At 44.3% G+C, this 26,191-nt stretch overlaps 1 long non-coding RNA gene across 6 annotated transcripts in view; it reads left to right on the top strand.

Annotated features, from left to right (window-relative positions):
* LOC128105003 (uncharacterized) overlaps nucleotides 1–26,191 on the top strand; it is a 47,363-nt gene that overhangs the window by 13,718 nt on the left and 7,454 nt on the right. The window lies entirely within an intron of this gene.

The raw sequence follows: 26,191 nt of genomic DNA, 5'->3' as shown, positions 1-26,191 counted from the left end.
AGTGGGAAGCCATGCACTAATTGTGGTAGAAATACTAACAGACAAACCCAGAACATTTAAAAATATTTTATTAGTTGAAGTTAAAATATAATTACATCATTTCCTCCTTTCCTTCCCTCCCTCTATCCCTTCCCATTTATACTCCCCTTGCTTTCTCAAATTCATGGCCCCTTTTTCTTTTCTTTTCTTTTCTTTTCTTTTCTTTTCTTTTCTTTTCTTTTCTTTTCTTTCTTTCCTTCCTTCCTTCCTTTCTTTTTTTTTCAAGACACATTTTCTGTGTAGCCCTGGCTGTCCTGGAACTCATCCTGTAGACCAGGCTGACCTTGAACTCAGAGATTTGCCTGTCTCTGCCTCCTAAGTGCTGGGATTAAAGTCGTATGCCACCATGCCTGGCTGGACCCTTTTTCTTTAATTATTTATTTATATAACATTTAATATTATATAATTATATATACATACACACACACACACACACACACACACACACACACACACATATATATGTTATATATCCCTAAATATATAACTACAACCTGCTCAGTCTGTATGTTATTTGTATGTATATTATTTCAGAGCTGACCACTTTGTATTGGATAACCAATTGGCAGACTCTTCCCTGGGGAAGATGATTTCTCCCAGCCCTGAGAATGTCTTAATGTGCCTGTAGTTCTTTTTAAATAAACAGGAAAGGGCTTCTTTTTAGGATGTAGAAACTTGCAAGGCACTATGATCCTCACTGTACCATGTGATCTGAAGCAACTTTCCCCATCCCAAAATGCTGCTGTGTTCCAGTAACCTATATAGCAATAAATTCATGGGTAAATATTCCTAGGCTAAATTTGACCAAATGGCGATCTGTGGCTGAGGAGAGGGCTCAGTCGGTAAAGCTCTGGCTTTGCTAGCATGAGGACCCAAGTTCAGATGCCCACATATAAAGCCAGGCACAGTGCTTTGTGCCTATAGCCCACCAATGGTGAGGTAGGATGCAGAGACAGAGCCTGTGAGAGCCAAAGTTATGTTTTAAGTTTTAATTACTGTGCCTAAGAGATCCATAAAACAAAAATACCTCTAACCTGTAAGCCCCTTCCCTGAGGATAGATACTCCCTGAGGTGCTGGAGGCTGTTGTTCATATAAGATAAGAAGCCACATGTTTCCACTTCCCTAAACAAGGTTGGTCGACCCAACTGCACTGGATGTGTTGATCACATGCGAGTGGGAGATACATAGGCAGGAAGTATGCCAGGATGTATGTTTGTCCTCCATTGGACAAATGTGGGAAGTATGTAGTCTTGTGGGTTTGCCTTTATAAGCACCTGGCCAATGTAGCTTGTGGCCATTTTCTGGGAACCCCAGTATGTACGTGTCCAGAGTCCATCATCCTGGTCGTTATTTAATTGAAGTTTGCTTCAAATTTGGCTCACAATTGTGGTAGTGGTCTTATTCTCGCCTGCTGGGATTAACAAGCCTTGAAATAAATGTTTAACACCTGAGTAAAACCACCTGAAGTTGTCCTCTCACCCACCCCTCAAACATACATACATTCATGAACACCTCCAAAACACACACACACACACACACACACACACACACACACACACACACACACATACACAAGCACAAATGGAGATCTGTGTTAATATTGTCCCCATTCAGTGCTCTGTAACCTGAGACTGCTTTAGTCAACTAGGGGTTGTAAATGTGAATATTCCATTGACACGATTGATTGTTTTGCTGATCTCCAGAAAACCAAGGACTGTAGCTAGAGTTTTCTTGCCTGGCCCATGGTCAGGACAAATCTCTCTCACCCGCCAGTCCCTCAGCTGCTCAGACCCAACCAAGTAAACACACAGAGACTTATATTACTTATAAACTGTATGGCCGTGGCAGGCTTCTAGCTAGCTGTTCTTATATCTTAAATTAACCCATTTTTATTAATCTATAAGTTGCTACATGGCTCGTGGCTTACCGGTATCTTAACATCTTCTCATGGCGGCGGCTGGCAGCATCTCTCTGCCTCAGCCTTCCACTTCCCAGAATTCTCTTCTCTGCTTGTCCCGCCTATACTTCCTGCCTGGCTACTGGCCAATCAGTGTTTTATTTATTAACCAATCAGAGCAACACATTTGACATACAGAACATCCCACAGCACTTCCCCTTTTCTTTTATTCAAAAAGGAAGGTTCAGGAAAACTCTAGCTTCAAAGGACTATTCCAATATTTGTGAAATTTTCTTTAATCCTTTCTCCTAGAATTACAATCCCACAATAAAGTTATGCTCACAGTGTAATGCTACAACCAGCTGATAGGTTTTCTGTGATGCGATAATAGGTTTCTCTGCTGATGCAGTTTAAACCAGATCAAGCTGAATTAAAAAGTAAAAGACCAGGTATATTTGAGCAAAGCAACTCCCGGGCGAGTCCTCCATCCCCCAGAGATCTTATGTGTGGGGTGGGGTGGGACGGTAAGGGGCAGGAAGGAAATAACATGGCTGATCTATAGGAGGGGTCTTACATACCCTATAGGCATGGGGCGATGATGCATCCTCCACAAGTTGGGTTTGTGCCCATTTATAAAGCTTGGGGTGGGGATTGGGGAGCTGGCAGCTTCAGGGGAGGAACTGGCAGCTTCAGGGGAGGAGCTGCCATCTCTGTTGGTGGTTTTCCTGAGAGGGCGAGTTTGGAGAGAGAGAAGTGGGGCCGAGCTGGAGATATCAGTCGAACACCAGCCACATTGCATTTTAATTTACTTAGTACTGTTTTACTGAGTTTTCACAAATTGCTTTTGTCTGTCAGAGAGTTCCCTATGTAAGGGCCCTGTGGCCTTTATTGCCCACAGAAACTTCATGGAAACCCAAGTATCAGTCACAAACAACCAGTGAAGGAGCTAGTTCAGTGTGTTCCATGCCTTTCTCTGCACTGTCCCGTAGAGAAGGTTTCCTGTGTACCTCCCAAATCCCTGACACTTCATACACTGACATCAGGCTAATAATATCTGAGCCCATTTTAATATTAAAGTCCTCTTTCTTTGCTCTGATTTTATAAACCTTAAGTTACCTTCTGTTAAGTATTGCCTGTGACTTATCTAAAGAAAAAAATGTACTGGTTAGGTAGATATTATTTAAAAGGATGGGGGAAGGCCTTGGCCAGGATGTAAAATAAATAGATGAATAAAAAAAACCCTAAAAGGTATTCATTCTAGTTGTATTTTAGCAAAAATGAATCATGAAACATACTGGCAGTAATCATTTGGTCTCTGGTGGGCCAGTATGAATCAGGATTTCTGCAATGAAGTTAATAGATTTGTAGCAACCAGGAGCTATATTTAGACCAGTGTGACTTCTTCAAGGTCTGAGGGAGTAGCGTCCTGCTAGCTCTTCTGTGTCCCTCCCTTCTCATATCTACAGGACATCTAGAGAAGGGTCTATAGAAGCCTATAGTGTGGAAAAGAGACAGACCTGGAAACAGATAATTGCCAAAATATGCTGTAAGGGCTGTAATACACTGTCATGAAAGAATAGCAAGAGGAATGTAAAGGAGAATATGAGCTGTTAAACCATGCAGGCTCATTCATGGCTTCTGCTTGCTAACATTTCATTGGTCAGAGCATGTCATTGTACTAAACCAAAAGTTGATTCAATTCACCATGAAGCCATGGCAAGGACAGGAAGTGCTATTTCAGTAACCAATGGAAGGAAAACTGGGAGGCATGTAATAGTCCCCCCCTTTGGCCATTGGGGAGATATTCCGAGACTTTCAGAGCATGTCTGAAACTAAATGCTATCATATGTATATATGATAAAGTTTAATTTATAAATTAGGTATCATAAGAGATAACTGTGGTGGATAATTTTCATTATCAACTTGATCAGATCAACGATTGTCTAGTAGGCATAGCTATCCTTCTGCCTTTGGGCTGCATGCACTCCAAGATAGCTGTGAATGTACCCCAAAACAAAACCATAACTTACTTAAAAGAGTATGAGGATTTTTGCCATTGTATTTTAAAGATTTGTTTTTATTTTTAATTATGTGTGTGTAGGGTGCACCTGAGTGTTGGTAACCTCAGATGCCACAAAAGGTGTTGGATCCCCTGAAGCTGGAGTTACAGGCAGTTGTGAGTTGCCTGAGTGGGTCCTGGGAACCAAACTTAGGTCTTCTGCAAGAGTAGGATGTGTTTTTAATCACTGGACTATCTCTCAAGCCCCATCATTTTATTTTGTTACTTGATTGCATACTTGTAGAGTGTGAGCTTTGTAGATAACAATACCTCAGTGTCAAAAGGTTGGACATGCTGACTTTAGGGCATTATTAGATACACCTTTGGGTGTATCTATGAGGGCATTTTCATGGAGGATCAATGGAGGGTAGAAGACCCAGCCTAAATGTGAGGAGTACCATCTCATGGACTGGAGTACTGGACTGAATATGAAGGGAAAAAGCATTTCAACTGAACTCCAGCATTCCTCTTTCTGTGCTTCCTAGTCTCTCCAGATGTGAGTAAACAGCTTCCAGCCCCTGCTGCCAGTCTTGAGTTTCTTCTACTGCCACAATGGACTGAATCCTAAAAATGAGTCAAAATAAGTCTTATCTGAGTTATTTGGTACACTATGAAGAAAAGGAATTAGTGCAGTGATCATAATAAAGTAGATCAAATTCAATATAGTTTAACAAAGTCATATGAGAGACATTATTGGTCTCTCCCAATATTGTACTGTGCTCGCTCTTTTTTATTGACTGTGGGTAATTAAACTCTTAGAAAGCAAAACTAAAAATAAGGGGAAACTACTTTAATCCAATCAACTTTTCTTTTCCTTGATCTTATAGGTGTGCCCCAAACCCCGCACTATCTGTCACTCCACCCTTTTTTGTTTTTATCTCTCTCCTTTTATTTTCTTTTTGAGAGAGTCTTCCTATGCAGTCTAGGCTGGTCTTGAACTCACTATGTAGTCCACTCCTCCTGCCTCAGCCTCACGAGCGCTGGGATTACAGGCATATGCTTCCATGTCCAGCAAATCATTTTTCATCTCATGCAGTGTTTTTCTCTTCATTGCCTTCTCCCTACTCTAGCCTCCTGGTCAGGTGGTCTTGTAGTTCCAGTGGTGGAATGGGGTGCCTTCCTTTTTCAAGCCGTCACATCTGCTGTTTCCTTGTCCTAGCCCTCTCTTCCAACCTCTCTGTTCTGACAGCTGCTCATTACAGAGTCTCCACCCAGCCTGCTCAGCAGTACAGATGTGAGCTGTGCATTGTAGCTCCGTCTCTGCTCTGCCAAAGCTGCAGCCCTTGATTTCATCAGAGCCTCCGTTACAAAGGTTCTGTTACAAAGCTTTTCTTATTTAATTGACTATCTCTCCCTGGACTGATCTTCCTGAGGTTGGGAATACCATGCTATTTCACTATTGTGTCTCCAGTACCTAATATGCCTCGCATATAGGAGTACTCATTTTGTTTTTATTTAATGAACATGTATACAGGTAGGATACAGTTTGATTTTATAATCTGTTCAAAGAAATTTATTTTGAGAAGTCTACTGTATAGAAATGTCTTCAAGTCTTATGAAAATGTAATCTATGCACACCCCATGCATGTTTCAAAGGCTGCTCTGCTTTCTGCTGTTTATTTTCTTTTTCTTTTTTTTTTTTGCTGTTTATTTTCATTACACAAATCTTTCTTTTGTTAGGCTTTTGTGGTCCACAAACTACATTTCAAGACAGCCTGCAGGTTACCCATGTAGTCTGAAGAGAGACTTTTTCCTCTGGCTATAATAAGACAGAACCTGATTGCTAATGTGTGCAGCAATTCAAAGGATACATCATGAATAATGATCAGCTCTTGTGGCTGACTGGATGCCAAGGGACAGACAACAGCATGTCCCCCAAGAGAGAGTGGCAGGTTCTGTCTTTGTAGGCTACAGTGCTCCAAGTTATTTGTTTATGGCGAGAAGACTAATTGTTAATCAATGTGTTTCTGAGTGAAAAAGAGGCCCAGATGCTACATGCTAATTTTCTTTTTGAGAGTGTCAATTTATGCAGTTCTAGCTTGAAGGCTGGAAGAGTCAATCAGTCACACCTGACTAGTTGCTCTGCATGAAAATATGAACAATAATGTTTTCTCCCTGGAATTTGAGGAAGAAAATCTCATTAGAACAGAAGCCATTCTTAGTTCCCAGTAAAGGGCAGAAAAGAAGGCCAATTGATTAAGGGTTAGAAAGTGATTGGTTGGGTGGTGTGAAGTAGGGTGAGTTGTTGGAGGAGGAGAAGTAATGGAAGAGACCCTGATCTTCCAGGGTCCCAGCATATGGATTTGTTTACTTCAGGAGGTAATTGCCAGCTGAGGCTCGCATTCTTGCATCTCATTTCAGGTTTTGATGATGGAGAAATTAGTCTTTTTTTTCTGATGAGAAATTAGATTCAAGTTGCATAGGCTTAAAATGTTGATGCTAGTAATTGGCTAGATTTAAGGATACAGGATTTCACAATTAGATTCTCATTTAAGAAAAAGAACCTTGCTTTATTTAGAAAATTAGTTGTTTATTAGTCAAAGTGGATTTGCTTATGAGGCCTAAACTATTTGGATTCATTTCACGTAAATGTTTTCTAGGTGCTAGGTTCTTAAATTGAAAGAGAAACATAAGCCAACATAATAACATACTTAATGAACTGCATGAACATCCTGGCCAAATCTTAAGAGAGAAACCACTACTGAAGGAGCAAAATGGTTTCCAAAGTCCCAATCATTGTAGGTTATCATATATAGAGTAGGGCATTTACTTATTTTTTATTTTCTGAATTTCTTCTTGTATAATGTCAGATTCCTTAAAAATTTGCCCTGACTTTTCTGGCTAACTTAAAGCTATGGTTGGCAACATGGAATCAGTTGTTTCTCACATGAGGTCAGCAATCCTTTTGAGTAGATTATGTGTGTTCATATATGTATTGGACTGCTAAAACAGCTGTGAAGAGAGTTTGGAAATTCCACTTTAAAGGACTGAGCAGGGATATGGAGAACGCTTTAGATTTATGATTAGTCTCTTCCAAATTGTATATACCTCATTCTTTGTTGTTGTGGCCCTTCATTTCTCAATGATTTCAAAAGTTGCCATGAAATTCTCAACGTAAGTGTTTGAATATGATAAGGGCCTTGGAGTCTTCTCCTTTGTACATTTTGTAACCTACTTGGAGAGTGAACTTCTCAAAGGTGGGACTTGTTCAATAGCCAGATAGAGGAGACTAAACAGGGCAGAGTCTGGGTAAGGAGGCAGGGTGTTTCAGAAGACAGAATCTATAGGATATGTAGATATTAAACGGAGTTTATTAGGGTTAGTAATTCTTGTGGTTATAGAGGCTAAGGAGTCCCACAGCAGGCCTCCTGCAAGCTGGAGATGTGAGGGTATCTGAAAGCCTCCGAAACTTATGGTGAAACTATGAGTTTGAGGCCAAAGTCACTAGAAATTGATGGTGAGGGGTGCATAGCAAGCAACTGGTATATATTCTTGTATGTAAAGGCCAGAGAACATGGAGCCCTAGTTTCCAAAGGAAGGAAAACAGAGTATATCCCAGGTTTAGGAGACAGAGGTAACATTTCCTCTTTCTGTTTTTGTCTAGGTGCTTAGCTTTTTGTACATTATCTACTTATATTGAGGACGTATCTCTACTTCATCCATTCAAAAATCTTTGGAAGCAACCTTACATATTCACCCATAAACAGTGCTTCACCAGTTCTCTTGGTATTTTTAATCCCATTGACACTTAAAATTAATACCACACAAGAAAGGGATGAAAGTAGATGTCACAGTCTCTATATAGTAGGATGGAAAAAAATAGAAGATAATGAACTGGAAGATGAGAAGTGGCTTCTCTATACAACGTTTCCAAAATCTCAGGGGGAAGTTCTGGGAAGGAATTTTCGTGGATAGATGATCCACTGACCATGCTTTCACACGCCCCCAGTGTCTTTTTTTCCAGGATTTTCTCTTACTAGTGATGTCACCACCCTTACCTTAGAGCTCTTGTAAATGAATGTAAGCCCAGATCGCTCCCCAGAATTTCAGGTACTTTTGGCTAATAGAGAGAAATGCATATGGTCAGCAATAGTTGGGAAAGTTCAGTATGTCCTCCTCCACAACCAGGTTGGAACATAACTCTAAAAATAGAACTCAAACCTACATTCTGTCAAGCATCAAGAACTTGGAGCAGCCAGTCCTGAAATAGGGAACCTGTTTCTTTAAGCGCAGTGACTCACTTCTTAGGCTTTCCAGTATTCTCCAAGAGTTCAAAATAGACTTAACAATATTCTGAATATGATATGGTTTGTGTATGAAGTATCTCTCCAAAAGGTTCATGTGTTGAAGGCTTAGTTCACAGCTAGTGTTTCCAGAGAGGTGATTGGATCATAAGGGCTCTGACCTACTGAATGGATCAGTCCATTTTTGAGGTCATAGTTAAATGGGATTTTAGGGGGTGGGTATATGACAGGAGAAAGTATGTGACTCAAGGGGCTCTGGGTCATGATGCTCTGCCTTTCCTGTGCCTTGAGATGAGCCACTTTAATCCACCCCATGGTCCTTATCACCATGGCATTCTGCCTCACGGCACACCGGTTGAGAAGCTACAGAGCCAGGTAACTATGAACTCAAACTGTGAGCCAAAATAAAACCTTCTGAGTTTGAAATAATTTTCCTCAGGCATTTGTCAGATCAATGAAAAGATTAACAAATACAAGGAAGAAATATTTCAGACATAGGCCTCATTGTCTTTTGTAAAGGGAGTAGGGCACATTCAAATAGACTTCTGTGTCTAGATTCTGGGTATGCTAGATTCTTCTTTCTCATCTATACCTCAGATTCTACCAGCAAGAAATTATTTCTTTTTATATTAAAAAAAACATTTGTGTGCATACATGCCTGCCTGCCTGCCTGTGTGCATGTGTGTGCTAATGGCATGTGTATGGAGGTCAGAGGACAACTTACAGAAATTGGTTCTCTCTTTCCACCCAGTGGGTTCTAGGAATAGAAATCTCTGATCCTGAGGCTTGGTTGCCTGCTCCTTTGCCTGCTGAGCTATCTCACTGGCCTGAGAAATTATTTCACCCATCTAAGTACTAACCAGGTCCAGCCCTGCTTAGCTTCCAAGATCAAATTAGATCTGGCAAGTTCAAGGTAGTATGGCATAGACAAGAAATTATTTCTAATACCCCTTCAGTGAATATAAAAGCCCTAGGGCTTTGACTTTGTCAGCAGCAGTTGGTTCCACCAATAATTGGTTCCAATTTTCCAGGAGGTATTTATTTTTATTAATATATATTAAATGTACAGGGGGCTTCATTATGGCATTTACATACGTGCTTATGATATACTTTGATGTACTCCTTTAGTTTCATATCTTTTCCCCCTACCTTCCACATATGGGAGAAAACATATATTTGTTTTTGTAGGACTGACTTATTTCACTTAACACAATGTTATTCAGTTGCATCTGTTTTTCAAAATTAAAAATAGTACTTACTTTTTTCACAATTTAAAGGTGTTTCTATTCTTTTTGTTATTCATTTTACATACCAACTACATAGATCTCCCTCTCATCCCTCCTCCGGCTTCCCCCACCCCTTGCCTAACCCCTCCACCCACCCCTCATACCTTCCTCTAACAGGGTAAGTTCTCCCATGGGGTGACAGCTAAGCCTGGTACATTCAGTTGAGGCAGGACCAAGCTCCCCCCACCTCACCCCCCTGCATCAAGGCAGAGCAAGACATCCCACTGTAGGGAATGGGCTCCAGAAAGCCAGCTCATGCACCAGGGATAGATCCTGGTTGCACTGTCAGGGACCCCACAAACAGACCCAGCAAATAGCACTTCTAAGTGTTTTTTTTTTTTGTTTTTTGTTTTTTGTTTTTTGTTTTTGTTTTTTTTTTTTTTTTAGTTTCTCTAGAGTCAGCCTTTCAAGGGTTTTTCAGAGGCACAGTTCTCTGTACTACAAAGTCTTCTACATACCTTCTGAGGTACCAAGTATCAGTCCAACAGGTCCCTTCTGGAGGTCTGCCAACCCTGCCCTTGATCTTCTAAGTGTAGTCTCATTTCTTCCCTTTGTTTCACAGCCCCTGGGTTAGCACCTGCCTCCTACAGTTCAATAGAGTTGGCTATCTCAGTGTTTTCTTTTTGCTTTCTTGCCAACTCACTATATTCAGTTTCGTCTGTTAAAACAATTGGCATGTCTTCTGTATTATGATGGGATCTTGAACCATGCAGTCAGTGTTTAAAATTAAGAACAGAAGCAGGAAAAAACTCTAGGAGTTTTACAAAGAGATCTTCAACCCAAAAGGTTGGTTGCGAAGGTAACTGCTACTAGACTATGACTGTTGTGAATAGCCCGAGATCTAAAATGACAAGCCCATTTCAAGTAATTAGGAGATTTCCCTCCAAGTCTAATTGTCCTAATGACTCGACGGCAGGCATTGGAGAAGCAGTCACTAAGTATTTGGGAGTGACAGACAGTGGGTTAACTGGTCTCCACAGATGGCTCCAACAGTCCCTTTCCCTTCTGCCACATACATAGCACTGTATCAGGGTAGGACTTGTTTTTTCCTCCTTGTCTAATCTGCTTTCTATCTGGCTTTATGTTGACAGCCTTGGATTCTTTTTGTTTAGTCATTGCTTTAGTTTTATTTCTGGGTATGATGACAAACTCCCCTGGCAAAGCTACTCGAAGAAAGAGAGTGAATGCATGAATGCATTCACGCTTGCTGGTGCTTATCTGCTTCTTGCCTTAATGCAGTCCAGGGTGCAGTTCCTGAAATGGTGTTGCCCACGTTCAGGATGGGGCCTTCCCACCTCTACCTTGCTTACACCTATTAAGAAAATCCCTCAGAGGCATGCTAACAGACCAACACAAGCCAGACAAGTCCTTACTGAGACTCTTTGCCAAGTGATTATCGATTGTTTCAAGTTAACAATTAAAACTACCCATCACAAATAGCTCTGTGCCATGCCATGCCTCTGGTGGGGCAGGACTCAACCAGGACCTGCTTGGGGTCTCTAGTCCAGGGCTGCAACATAACAAAAGCAACAGTTCTGTGGCATGCTATGCAGCTGGGGGGAGGGAGCAGGACTCTCAACCAGGAGCCACGACAGTTGGGGGATGGGGGTGGGAGTGGCCAACATTATAGTGGGTGAGTCAGGAGCAGAAGAGAGAGAGGCAGAGCTGGAGCTGTTCATGGGCTGAGGAGAAAGACAGATCTGAAGAGGTGAGGGTGGTGAGGAACAGGCTAATGTGAATGGCCTGCTTGCCACCCGAGTCCGAGGTGATGTCCAGGCCTGGCTGAGGAGGCTGAGGTGCTGTGTGTATGACAGAGGCCTGTAGTCTGGGCAGCCACCTAGGACCATGTCGGTGTCTGAGGGCTGTGCTGTGGTGGGGGCCATGCTGATCTGAGTGGCCTGTACTGCCATCTGGGGACATGGTGTCATCTGGGCCAAGGCTGCTGCTAAGTGCTATGTCTGGGTCCATGGTCCTACCAAAGCCAGGGTCTATGTTGATGTCCATAGATCCTGGTAACATCAAGCACATGCCAATGCCAGGGGTCTGGGCTGCCCCCTGGAGCCATGCTGGTGTCTGAGGGCCATGCTGCTGTGGAGGCCATGCCAAGCTAGGTGGCTTGTGCTGCCACCTGGGGCCATGGTGACATCTGAGCTTGGGCTGCAGCCTAGGACCACATCTGGGTCCATGGTTCGACTACAGCCAGGGTCTGTATTGATGTCCATGGCCCATGTCACTACCAAAAGCCACACAGATGCCTGGGGTCTTGGCTGCAACCTGTGGCCATGAGGATGTCCAAGGCCGGGCTGCCACCAGGGACAGCCTTGGTGTCATCTGGTCCAGGGCTTCTGCAGAGGGTCATGTCTGGGTCTGTGGTCTTACTGTAGCCAGGATCTGGGGTGGTATCCACGGCTCCAGTTGCAACAGAGGACTTTGCAGATTCTTGGGATCTGGTCAATCCCCTGGGACCATGTTGGTGCCTGAGGGCCATGCTGCTGCAGGGAAAGTGCTAATCTAGGTGGCCTGCTATGACACTGGGACTGTGGTTTCATCTGGGCTGGAGCTATGAACTGCTGGAGCATGTAAAGGGGATGAACCTACAGATCCAAAGCAGCAGGATCTATCTCCACAGCAACAGGAGATCCAAGAGGAGCCCCAGTGAGAGACCATTATCAGTGGTGTAGCAGAAACCAGAGGCCTCAAGCGAGACCAATGACTTGTGGCAGTGAACACTTGCAAGAAAAGATGAATGGACTAAAGGGTAAATAGTGTGACTCAATGGGCCACCTACAGCTTCCACAAGATTCTCCTTTTTTGTGTGTTTTTTTTCCTTTTTGTTTTTGTTCTTGTCTCTGTTTTGTTTGGATTTTGGTTTTTCTTTCAAAATCTAGTTTTGATTTGGGTGGGAGGTTTCAAGGGCAGAGGGCAGATTTGAGGAGACAGGGAGATAAGACAGGGATTGGAATGCATGATGTGAAATCCACAAAGAATCAATAAAAGTTATAATAAAAAATTACCTATGTGTAGATTTTTAACTATCAACCTGCTGTTATGAGGTTTAAATTAATTCTTTTGTTACAGATTTTACAGAGTTTTCATCATACCCAGTATGCTTACAAATCTTGAAGTATGGAAAGTTTACGTAATAGTCTTACAAATCTTGAGATAAGATTTAGACTTTAGCAAAAGTTTTAGAGAGTTAAACCCAACCAGAGTATGAGACGAGCAGCAATCATCCCCACTGGGAATAGTCTGTCCCTTCTTGATTTTGTTTTGCACTTTTTTCTTTGTCACATAGTCAGGTGGCTCACCTAATATGAGATTTCCGAAGAAACCTTTAAACAATCATGCTTGGGTCTAGAGGAGGGGGAGCCATAACCCAACTCCAGAGCTAGCTTTTGATTGGAGTGGGGACAGTATAAAACAACATAATGCCATTCATACCTTAAAGACACCTGAATCCCTGTAAAACTGAATCTAGTAAGCTGATAACAAAGAAGGCTTAGAAAGAGGAAATTTTTGAGTCCTGGTTGTAGATGAGGATGCTGCAGGAGGGAGCTGAAGGGTGCACCAGCCCGTGAAGTGTGTGCTGGGTGTGTGTTGCAGCTGGCCTACTCCTTTGCTTTCTCCCCCTTCTGCTTTGTCTGGCTCCCAGTTCCCACTTTGTTAACAAACTTACAGATCCACCTATGGTAACTGAAAAGACAGGATATTTACACAGTGAGGGGTGGAGGAGACCAGACAAAATAAACAGGGCTTGGAGCAAAGAAAAGAGAAATAGGGAATGGGAAATCTCTTTCCATTTTCCCACTCACTCACAGTATTTGTGAAGGTTCCAAATAATATTAGGGTCTAGGGTGCCCTTAGGTGGCCCTTTGGATTGATTATCTAAGGGGTATTGAGGCCAACTTGGATTGCAAAATCGAATAAGTTTAGTGCCCTTCAGGTCGGGTGTCAGGTGGAGAGGCTGGGGTTTTCTAAGGGGCATCCCAAGGGGGAATGAGAGGATATGGAAGACATGTCCCCATAGATGAGAGAGGAAAAGGAAAATGTCACTGAAGCCTGTAGTTGTGGGTCTCTCCAGGACTCAAGGAGGACCCAGCAAGGACCACACCATTCCAGTGGGTCATCATCACTCTCAAGGGGGTTCAGGGGCTTAGCCTGGCTAAGCCAGAGGAGAGACTCAGTGCCTGGTAACAGGACTTTAGTGGATGCCAGAAGGCGAGGATGAAGACCAAGCTGTAGGAGGAGGGAGTCTCAACAGGAAAGGGCTAGAGAATAGAGTAGGTGGGAGAAGAGGGCAGGAAGGGGCAATAGCCTGATTGGGCCTAAGGAAACTTCAGGATTCCAGCTCCAAGGGTGGGGGGATGGCGTCAGGTGAAACCAGTCAGTTGTAGCCTTAAAGACCATGGTTAGGGGTACTTCTGGCTCCAAGAGTAATGGAGGGGTGCCAGATACTCAAAGGTCACTTTCTCATACTTAGGAAAACATTTATACCTACCAAAGAGGAAACTTACCTAATTGCTACTGGTGGATGGGTGCCAATTGATCAGTGAGCTGGGAAGTGAGTCTGTTATGGGTAGACTGGAGATGAGGGATAGGGTCTCAGTGAAGCTATGGCTCCCAAGGGGAAATGCAGGCATCAGGAGAGCCTATCTGAGTCATGGCATCAAATGTTAAGTGTTATAGCTCAGATGGAAGGTATCCTGGCAGCCGGGAGCCAAGGAATATCATAAAGCCACACACACACAATAAACCCCACACAAGAGATTTATTGGGAGGGGAAAACCCCCAGGAGGATGGCTGCCTCTGCTCAGGTGAGAAACAGCAGAGAACTGAGCATAAGACAGGGTTTATATAGCTTTTCTTGGGAGTGGAGTGGGGCAGAGCTTTCCAGGGTGGGGACTGGTGGGATTTCAAGTCCAGAGCTTGGGCTTTTTAACTCTGTAGGTTGGGGCCAGGATCCAGCCATTAGGGCAGTTAGAGTGTTCTATAGGTGGAACCTGGCAGTTGGAGGTCCTCAGAGGGAGGGCCTGAACACAGGTCTTGAGGGGCTTACAACCCAGGTCAGAGGCACAGAAAATATTTTCAACAAAATCAAAGAAGAAAATTTCCCAAACCTAAATGAGGTGCTTATCAAGGTACAAGAAGCATACAGAACACCAAGTAGACAGGACCAGAAAAGGAATTTCCGATAATACGTAATAATAATAATCAAAACACTAAATATACACAACAAAGAAAGAATATTAAAAGCTATAAATGAAAAAGATCAAGTAACATTTGAAGAAAGATCCATTAGAACAACATCTGACTTCTCAATGGAGACACTAAAAGCCAGAAGGGCCAGGACAGATGTTCTACAAACTCTGAGAGACCAAATAGGCCAGCCCAAACTAGTATATGTTAGCAAAACATTAATCACAATAGACAGAAAGAAAAACATTCCACAATAAAAAGAAATGTAGGGGGCTGTAGAGATGGCTCAGTGGTTAAGAGCACTGGCTGCTCTTCCATAGGTCCTGAGTTCAATTCCCAGCAACGACATGGTGGTTCACAACCATCTATAGGGAATCTGATGCCCTCTTCTGGCAAAACGTTGTACATGCAGACAGAGCGCTCATACATAAAATAAATCTTAAAAAAAGAAATGTAAACACTATCTACAAATTCATATCTATAGAAGGTGCTAGAAGGAAAAACTTCAATTGGAGGAGGTCAACCATATCCAAGAAAACACGAGAAACAAATAATCCCAGACCAGTACATCAAAACCGGAGAGGGGGGAGGGGGATCTGTACAATAACAACAACATGTATTAGCCTGCTCTTGGACTGGCCATTATTGAAGGGGGTGGGGGGGAGGGATCCATACTATAACAACAACATGTATTAGCCTGCTCTTGGACTGGCCATTATTGAAGGGGGTGGGGGGGAGGGATCCATACTATAACAACAACATGTATTAGCCTGCTCTTGGACTGGTCATTATTGATGGGCTCTTATACTCTTACTTGGCTTAATTAGCATGGCTGTCGCTAACTATCTTGAGTAGATCATTTCATTTGGAGGGCCTCAGCAAGATTCCCCCATGCCTCTTCATGTGACTTAGTCTTTTTCTGGGGCTTTCCTGGCCAGGGAGAAATTTCAGCGGAGGTACACCCTGACAAATTGTCTGGGGCCTCAGTCCTCTCACTGGGTCCAGAAAGGTCCAAATGACTGCCAGAGTTCCTGGGCACCAAAACAGATAGAGTCCTTCTGACACTCCTAAGGGACGTCTGTATAGTCAATTCAGTTCTGGTTCTGGTTGAGGACAACAAGCCCCATGAGGAGCCTTCTAACTAAGAAGGATAGACCCTTTCTGGAGAGCCTGCTTCTGGATAAGAGGGGTAAAACTTTTGGGGGGAGCCCTCTTCTGAATGGAGGATTTTCCTGTTGAGGAGCTTTCCCCAATCTTCCCACACTAAGTTGGAACTCCAATAGCAGAGGATCCAGTTTTCTGGTTCTGCCTCCCATGAGAGATTTTGTTTCTGTTGTGTTTGAAAGAATGGCCAGCCCACTGTGTGAGTGACTGAATGCATACCAGGCAAGTTGGGCCCAGGGGTTTATGTAATCGATTTCCTTGATTTCGATGTTGGTGTTTGTGTTTGTTTGAATGTAATTGGCCCCCATAATCTCACAGGGAGTGGCACTGTTAGGAAGTGTGGCATTGTTGGATGAAGTGTGTCTCAGTTCACTTCTTGCTGCCTGAGATTCAAGATGTAGGACTCTCAGCCCCCTGTCCAGCACCATGTATTCCTGCATGCCACCATGTTCCACCATGATGTTAATAGATTAAACCTCTGAAACTGCCTGAGATTCAAGATGTAGGACTCTCAGCTCCCTGTCCAGCACCATGTATTCCTGCATGCCACCATGTTCCACCATGATGTTAATAGACCTCTGAAACTGCAAGCCCACGAGGAAGATGAGACTTCTTCACATATACCAAAGGACATCAGGCCTTCCACACCTGGAAAGGACTCTGTTACCTCATAGCTCCTCTCTGCCAGGGGCCCTCAGAAGGGCCATGGCTCCATATGGACCTTAAGATCCTTCCCCTCTAGCTGGCCCTGGGCTAGAAATCCCAGGCAGCACTTGGTTGAGTCCTGTGTCCTTCAGCTCTCCCAACTCCCCTCCCTGCCACTCCCTCCCCTGGCAGCCCCATGGCATGGCCCAAAACTATTGCTGTTATCTTCTTGCTGCCCCAGGGCTAGAAACCCTGGGCAATGCAAGAGAGGCCAAGGGTCTAGGCAGTAACCTATGGCCATGTGGGAGTCCAAGGGCCATGTCACTGCCAGACCATGCTAATCTGAGGGGCCTGCACTGTTACCCAGGGTCGTGGTGTCCCCTGAACCAGGGATGCTGCTGAGGGCCATGTCTGGGTCCATAGCCCTACAGCAGGCAAGGTCTGGGTTGATGTCTGTGGATCTTGTTATCACCGAGGGCTGAGTAGATGCCCAGGGTCTGGTCAGCCACCTGAGACCATGTTGGTTCTGAAGGCTGTGCCACTACAAGGGCCATACTGATCTGGGGGAGCTGTGCTGCAGGGGCCAGTGTCTGGGGTGATGTCTGTGGTTCCTGTTACCATTGAGGGCTCTGCAGATGCTCGGGGTCTGGTCAGCCACCTGGGACCATGTTTGTGTCTAAGGGCCATGCTGCTGCCAGGGCCTTACTGATCTGGATGGCCTGTGCTGTCACCAGGGCCATGGTGATGTCTGGCCTGAGCTGCTACAGAAGGCCATGTCTGGGTCTTTGGTCCTGTTGCAGCTGGGGTCTGTGTTGATGTCCATGGCCCTTGTTTCCATGGGGGTCATGGGAACCATGCATGTTGAAATCGAAGCACCATACTGAGCTGCCCACGCCCCTCACTGGCCCTGGGATAGCTGGCCCTGCCCCCCCTGCCCTGCTGGACACTGCAGGAGGAGAGCTGGCCATTGCACTCTGGAAAGATGGACCCAGTCCTCACCATGGGGTGAGCACCTCACCATGGGGTGAGCACCTCACCTGGGCAGCACACTAGAGCTGACCTGCTGTTGGAACGCAGGGGAACCGACCCTGAGGTCCTGAGAGCAGCAGAGATGACCCTGCCCCCTCCTGTCTGCCATGTAGTGGCATGGGTGAGAAAGATGCCTCCCCTCTGCCCCTTGCTTCCTGTGGTGGGTGAGAGAGCTGGCCCCAGGGGTCAGCTGGGAGAACTAGCCCTGTCCCTCACTGGAGCACATAGGAGAGGTGGCCCTGCACCCCACTTGGGCAGCACACTAGAGCTGACCCTGTTGGTGGTGGCACAGGTGAGCCAGCCTTGAACAAATGAGAGTGGACACAGTCCCCTACATGCAGTGGAGACAGGGAGTCCTGTACTTTGCCTGGGCAAGACAGTAGAGCTGGTCCTTGTGGTGTGAGTGAGGCAGACCTGGGGCCTGAGAACAGAACTGGTCCTGCTCCTTGCTGCAGGCTGCATTGGCGGGCTGGCTGAGGCAGTGCTGGAGAACTCGCCCAGGTAGTGAAGATGAGGGAGAGCTGGCAGGCTGACCAACCCAGCTACCCACCCAGGCCCAAAACCAGGGCTATGAGTTGGCCCACCCCAACATCCACCCCATCTGTGAACTGTCGAGCATGTGAAGGAGACAAACCTACAGATCCAAAACAGCAGGATCCCTAGGACACAGGACAGCAACAGGATATCCCAGAAGAGCCCCGGTGAGAGCCCCTCAAATCAACGGTGTAGCAGAGGGGAGCCTCGAACCAGACCAGTGACTCATGGCAGTGAACACTTGTGAGGGAAGCTGGAAGGACTAAGGTGAACTGTGTGACTCACCGGGCCACACCACAGCTTCCACGACGAGATTCTTCTCCTTTTGTGTTTGTTCTTTTGCTTTGTTTGTTAGTTTTCTTTGGTTTTTGGTTTTTCTTTTGAATTTTGTTTTGGTTATGGGGTGTTGCAAAGGCAGAGTGCGGATTGGGGGGGGGCAAGGAGATGGGTGGGATCAGGAAGCATAATGTGAAATCCACAAAAAAAGTCAATAAAAGTTTGGAAACAAAAACCAAACCCAAACCCACCCATCACTGTCGTCAGGAATACTGAAAGTTAAGGCATCCTTCTCTTAGTATATGTTCTTCTCATAGACAGTCACTGTGCTGTGAGACACCACATCGAGAAGCCATATGAAGGAGAACTGAGGTATATGGGCCAGTGATGCTTGCTGAGAAGGCACTAGACAGCCAGAATTTACCAAAGAAGTCAGATAACTGCAACTCCAGATGACATAAGGGACAGAAGAACCACTCACTAAAGGTACTAGTGAAAGAAAACGGCATTGCCATTGCGTTAAGCTACCGTGTTTTGGAGTTGTTGAAAAAGATTATTAACACTTTAGCCGGGCGGTGGTGGCACATGCCTTTAATCCCAGCACTCGGGAGGCAGAGCCAGGCGGATTTCTGTGAGTTCGAGGCCAGCCTGGGCTACCAAGTGAGTCCCAGGAAAGGCGCAAAGCTACACAGAGAAACCCTGTCTCGAAAAACAAAAAACAAAACAAAACAAACAAACAAACAAACAAAAGATTATTAACACTGGTATCAAATGGTTTCTTTCAGGCTATCACAACAAGGCAAAAATGTAATTATACCATCACAGTTTAAGAAGGCTCTAAAGTCTTTCACTAGGCTCCCTTGGAGATGGAAGATGAAGCCTTTAGACACTGAACGGAGGGAGACAACAAAGACATAGGAAGAATTGCCTATACAGAAATTGATAGGAATTCCTGGAGTGAATGAAGATAGAGAACATAGAGGGTGGAGCAGAGAGGGAGAAAGCAAATGAGGACTAGTGTAAAAGTGAGGCCAGAATGAAAGCCAGAAAGAGTAGACGGGCAACATGGCCAGGGACTGGCTTTTCTGAGGAAAGAAGAGCCATGAGCAATCCTGGTAGCAGGAGGGTCAAGACTTTTAACATAGATTGCTAGCGTCTAGTATTTATTATAAACTTCATGGCTTTTTAGAGTGTGTTCTACAGAAATCACTATAAAATGGAAAGAGAAATGAAACATTCACTAAAATTATTTATATGGATAGAAAGGAAGGCAGCTGTGAGCCAGGGCCAAATGTTAATTTGCCTCACTTCTTTTTTTTTTTTAAACTTTTTATTGATTCTTTGTTGATTCCACAGCATGCATTCTGATCCCATTCATCTCCCCATCCCTTTGTATCCACCCTCTGCCCTTGCACCCTTCCCTGCAAAATAAGATAAAATTTAAAAGAAAAACAACAAACAACAAAAACAAACAAAACAAAAACAGAACAAACAAAATCTTGACATGGACGTGGTAGTGTGGCCCAGTGAGTCACACAGTTTACCCTTCAGTCCATACATCTTTACTTGTAACTGTTCATTGCCGTGAGTCATTGGTCTGGTTCGAGGCCTCTGGTTTCTGCTACACCATCGATGCTGGACTCTCACTGGGACTCCTCTTGGATGGCCTGTTGTTGCCTCACGTGATGAAGGTCCTGCAGCTTTGGGTCTGCAGTTCTGGCCCCTTCACATGTTCCAGCAGTCCATAGATGAGGTGAGTTTTGGGGTGGGCTAACTCAAGGCTGGTTCTGGGCTTGGGTGGTAGGTGGGTTGGTCAGCATGCCAGCTTTCCCTCATCATCATCACCTGGGCAAGCTCTCCAGCACTGCCCTGGCTAGCTTACTCAATGAAGCAGACAGCAAGGACCGAAGGTTCAGTTCTCCAGCTCTCAGGCCCTCAGGTCTGGCTCACCCGCAGTCACAACTCTAGGGTCAGATCTATTGTTTTGCCCAAGTGAGGTTCAGGGCCCACTCTTTTGAGTGCTGCAGTTGGTGAGGGACAGGTTCAGCTCTTCCACTCTCATGCCCCCAAGGCCAGCTCTCCTGCCTGCTGCAGGTGGCAAGGGGTGAGCGAGGGCATCTTTCCCTCACCCATGCTACCACATGGCATATGGGATGGCCAGGCCAGCTCTCCTGCTCTCACACCCTCAGGGCCGGCTCACCTATGTCCCCACCAACAGGTTCAGCTCTACTGTACTGCCCAGGCAAAGTACAGGACCCGGTCTCCCCAGTGATGCAATCAGTGAGGGGCAGGAGCAGCTCTCCCACCCACCACAGGGAGTAAAGGGTGGGGCCGGGGGAGGGCATCTCCACTCACCCACTCCACTCACCCACTCCACCGGCATAAGAGATGAGGGGTGGGGCCAGATCTCCCATGCACATTCTCAGGGCCAAATCACCTGTGCCCCTGCCAACAGAGTCAACTCTACTGTGCTGTGGTATAATCCTTCTGTACATTGTGAAAATGTGTTGCTCTCATTGTTACTAAAAAGCTGATTGACCAATAGCTAGGCAGGATTTTCAGGGCAGAGAGAATGCTGGGAAGATGGGCGGAATCTGAGGAGTCACCAAGAGACTCAGAGGGAGCAAGGCATTGCCACAAGCCACGTGGCAATACATAAACTAATAGAATAAATGGGTTAATTTAAGTTGTAAGAGCTAGTTAGTAATAAGCCTGAGGTATTGACCAAGCATTTATAATTAAGTCTTCATGTCAGTTATTTGGGAACTGGTGGGCAGGAAAGAAAAGTGTCTACACTAATGTGCTGCCAGAGTGAGGTTCAGGGCATGCTCTCCTGAGTGCTGCAGCTGGTGAGGGGCAGGGTTAGCTCTCCTACTCTCCTGACCCCAGGACCAGATTTCTCATCTGTAGTGGGTGGTGAAGGACAAGGGGTGGGGTGGGGCATCTCTCCCTCACCCATGCCACCTCGAGACAGACAGATAGTGGTTGCCTCAGTTCTTAACATATCAGTTTTTTGGTTCTTTTATTCATTAGTACAGTATGAGATGTTCCATTCTACCCTTTTCTGGGAATTGTGTTGGCATCCACAAGGAACAGAGGCACTTGTATTCATAAGCAAATTGGTACAGTATTAAAAGCAGCTCAGTAGTTTGGGCATGTAGATCCATGGTAGAGTGTTTGCTTGGCACACATGGGTTTGACCCCCAGAATAGAAAATAAAGGAGAAAAAGAAAACACAGAGATCAAGGTGTTCATTAGGGAAAGATTTAAGTTACTATGTAAAAAGAATTATAGTATCACTAGCAAGAATGTTGGGATTAAACATCTAAGGAATAAAGGCTTAAGGATCTATTTTGTTAGCTCTGTTTTAGCTTTTGTAATACATAGTCTAGAGTTTCTTTGCTTTGGAGATTGCTGTTTTCCCTCAGTTAGATGGAGGAGGCAGGGCTGTGTTTCCCACCTGGACAGAGAAAAGGTGAACAATAGTAAGAAGCATGTTTGTGGTACTCACCAAGAGCCAGAAATCTTAACAAAAATTAGGCAGGAATCAGGGGCTCCTAGGACTCTGGAGACATCTGGACAAGGCATGGACTTCCTCACAAGGTTTGGGAAGGACTGAGCCAAGCTCTTCCAAATCCAAATCAGAGAAACAAAGGACAGTTGCGTTTTTTCCCAAATGGACTCCAAGAGAGAATTAGACCACAGTGGGCTATGGGCATGAATTGTATGCAACAAATTCTTCCCTTTAGTTTCTATTCCAGAAGTATGTTCTAGCATGAAATTTGCTATCAACTCTCTGTGGAAGAATTGAGACCAACATGACAAAAATCATCTTCTGTGCTCTAGAGTTCAAATGTAGAAAGCCAATTGAAATATCAGGTTTTTAAATATATTATCTCAAATAAGGTACTTTCTGAAAGTCAGACAAAATTTTAGAATAAACTTTGGTAGTATGGTATAGGCCCTAGCTAGTGGAAGGTTCCTCTCACTTTCCAAGTTTGAAGGCATTTTCAGAGTAATAGAATCTAGTCCCTTTATTTTATTGTTTTTGAAAATAAGCTCCAGGAATTGAGATAAAAAATCCACAATTAAGAGTTTGTTAAGATGGGAATGGAGAAATGGCTCAGTAATTAAAAGCTCTAGTTAAAAGCTCTGGGTGCTCTTCCAGAGGACCAGTTAGCAATGTTGGGCAGCTCATAACTACCTGGAACTCCAGGGTATCTGGCACCCTCTTCTGGCCTCTATGGGCACTTGCATGCATGTGCACTTAAATCTCCCTCCCCCATAAACACACAATTAGAAACAAAATAGATATTTTTGTAAAAGTTTGTTGGTGGCTGGGGGAAAGACTCTGTAAAGTGCCTGCCAAACAAGCAGGAGGACTTGAGTTCAGGTTCCCAGAAGCCACATAAAAAGCTAGAGGTGGCAGCATGCTCCTGTAACCTCAGCCTTGGGGTAGGGAGTAGAGATAGTTGATTGCTGAAGCATTGGTCAGCCAGGCTAACTGAATTGATGAGCTTCGTGTTCAGTGAGAAACTTTGTCTCAAAAAATAAGGGTGGAGAGTGATTGAGGAAAGACACTCAATATTGACCCTAGGCCTCCACATGCACAAACAACATATATGGAACACATACATAACACACACACACACACACACACACACACACACACACACACACACACACACACACACTTCCTTAGGTAATAGAGTTGTAAGGGGGCAGTTTTGAAAAAATCTTGAAGCCCTTCTGACAGAGAATTCCATGACTTGTGGCAAGTTACATTTCTGATCTCCTAAACGGTCTCCCTCTCCTCCTTCTAGCACCCCTGCTTTGGTTCATGAGGTTTCGTTTCCTTTTGCCTCTGTGGCCTGAAGTAACAGAAGAGCACAGAGCTGTGAAAGACACAAATAAGAAATACTCTTTTCTGGTTGTAAGTTTTGAAGTTGTTGCCACAGGCTACCCTCATCTAGTCAGATGATTACTGGTTTTCTCTACCTTGCAGACAGGTTGTCTTGAAAGGAAGGGAGCATGTTATCCATTGCTCTATCCAGAAACTACATTTTAGTTTTGAGCTGCTAATTTGTAATGTCACCGCCAATATTCATTTTCTATGAGTCTGGGTGGCACACCTAAATGGATCTAAACAGTCTGGATAATTGGAACATCAGAGCCAGGGGGTTGCTACTTTTTGTGGTTCATCCTCTTACCCAAGGCCAGTCCTTATCCTTAATCAGTGCAACAAGAACGTCTAAGTTAGTGGTTTTTGGACTGTATCCCAAAACTTAAGTTTCTAGTTCAGCAGTGCAGAATAAAGTCTTCATTCTGTATTGCTCATCTTTTACAGTAAGTGTTAAGTAGTCAAAGAGGTTGGATGAAGTACTTGTTGGTGATTATGTCATTAGTGTCACCCATTGTATGCCATTTGAGATGAGGTAATGGCAGCCTCAGAATTGGATTTTATAATTAGAGAGTCATCATTTGGCTGGATATATTATGTATGTGCCCTGTGACTCATACACCATCCCAAAGCAAATCCTAAATGCCAGACTTAGGTTATTATTTATGGTGCTGGGAATCAACCCTAGGTAGGGCCTTTTGCATGCTAAGCGTGTGTTCTAACACTGATTCTACTTCCAGCCTCTGGATTGAATATAATTTTTGAACTTTGAGAATTTTTGTATTTGCCTAGACAAGAATCAGTGTTACCTAAGTGTTTTGTCCAAAATCAGAGGGAGATTCACTTTAATCATTATAACCTCAAAATATTATTGTTCATAAACAGTCCTCGTATCGTAGCTCAGATTTGGTTTATTTTATAGAGTAGTAAACAAGTTTTGATAAGAACCCTGAGTGAATTCTATCTGTATAAAAGGCCTTCTTAAAGTGAATTTTATATTTGGCACTTCACAAGTAAACAAACAAAAAACACCTGTCGACAGTAATTAAAACTGATTGGAGAAAGCTCTGTGTTTGAGGTATTGGTGTGGGATAACTCCAAGAGTTAAGACCAGAGTTATTTCATGTCTTAAGCAGGCAGCCTTAAAAACTCTCTGAAGTAACTTCAGCAGAAGTAAGATGTTTTGTTTATATATCTTAAAAAGTTCACAAAGACTCCATTACGTGGAAATGGTGAGTGTAACCTGAGTGACAACCCTATTCTAACAAGAGCCGTGGCTGATCTTGCCTGGCCAAGGGCATCCCAAGTACAGAGACCACTTTTCCCGCAGATGTTTAGAGTAGACACTCTTCGTTTAGGCTTTTGTTAACACAGTATGCGTCTGTTCAGATAAAGTAGTCCTTACAGCTTAACTGATGCCACCATGAGCTGTTGCCACAGAGCTGGGTAAAGGCTCAGACCAGGGACGGGGGGATCACAGAAAAAACAAAGGACAGTGCCTGTCATTCCTCCCTACTTCATCTGTACATTTCCTATTGCCTCTATGAGCTGACAACTATTTTTGGCTATGTGCTATGACCTGCAAAGCTTGGGTCTGGAACCCTGACTAGGGGTGGCGAGTTGATGAAGAAATGATAGACATATGTACCAAAAAATCTGGAGTCAGGTGCACTATGCATGCTGTGATAGAGGTGCACCTACTTCCTCTGCATCCTGTGACCTCAGCAGTGTTTATTATATACGGCAGAGGAGGTGTGGGGAGGCAGTGGGGAGGGAGTATTGTTAGCTAGGCTCAGTAGGAAGTCTCTGTAGATAAGCAGTCTCAAGTCCTAAACATCCACGAGGAGGAAGCTGTGGTTGCTAGTTTTTACACACATGAATCAATCATTTGTAAGTACTCATATTTGGACTAGGGGAAGGAGATTTTATCACTCCTAAGCTGGACCCATATGGGGATAGGTTTGGCCAGTTTCCCGTGGGCCTGAGGCCTTGGTTTTTGTCATGGTTGTGCCTATGTCAACAATACACATTCTCTTGGGACATCATTCATTTTGGGTGTCTTTCTCTCCTTACAGCTATTTTGCAAAATTTCCTTGGATAAGAGACAGTAAAGTGATGAAGAGAATAGATTCCAGAGCAAGCTGCCTAGCTTCAAATTCTGGCATTGCTGATTAATTAGTTGCGTTACCTTGAACAAATTTCTTAATTTCTCTATGTCTCATTTAGTAAACAAAAGGGCATAACATTTATTTCTAGCTCATAGTGAATGCCACTTAGACATTAACTGCAACTGTGATTTGGAATTCTGCCTGTGAGGATAGGCCTCATCTAGTTTTATCAGGACACTCAGTTGTCAGGATATCTCAAAAGCCCACTACAGAACCTACTATGTGACCTTGGTCTCTTATACAACTCTGAGGGTGGAAGGGGCATAGGTAAGCCCTGGGATGGTAATGCCACCCCTCACCTGAGTAGGGCCAGGGCAAGTCTGGAAGTTCGTAACATGGATTCAGGGTTGAAGCCCTAACTGGTGGCTGCAGCGAGGCTTCCAGAAGAGCATAATATGGACTTTCATAATACTTCTTGCATGATGACAGTGCTTTGAGCCTGCAGTATTCAGTTACAGGGGATTTTCTATAAACATTTGTCATGGTAAAGACCTCTTCAACCACTTAGTCCAATACAAGACTGAGGCATCCAAACAAAGGTATTAGGATCCCCATTCCCACAGGGAAATGGGGTTCAATTGGTCTGGCTGTCATGTCTGGGATAGTTGATGGGGAATCCCTCTGCCTCAGCATTTCCTTTCAAGATACAGCCTCTCTGCCATACTGTGGCAGATGCTGTCACCTCACCTCATTATCCACTAATCATTCCTCTTTTCCATTGTCTCCCTCACACTAGGAAAATAATAAAAAAAA

The sequence above is a fragment of the Peromyscus californicus genome, unplaced genomic scaffold (assembly GCF_007827085.1).
Source record: "Peromyscus californicus insignis strain IS unplaced genomic scaffold, ASM782708v3 Scaffold_10__1_contigs__length_136768540, whole genome shotgun sequence".
NCBI classification, from domain to species: Eukaryota; Metazoa; Chordata; class Mammalia; order Rodentia; family Cricetidae; genus Peromyscus; species Peromyscus californicus.
This window is presented reverse-complemented; position numbering and strand designations above follow the sequence as displayed.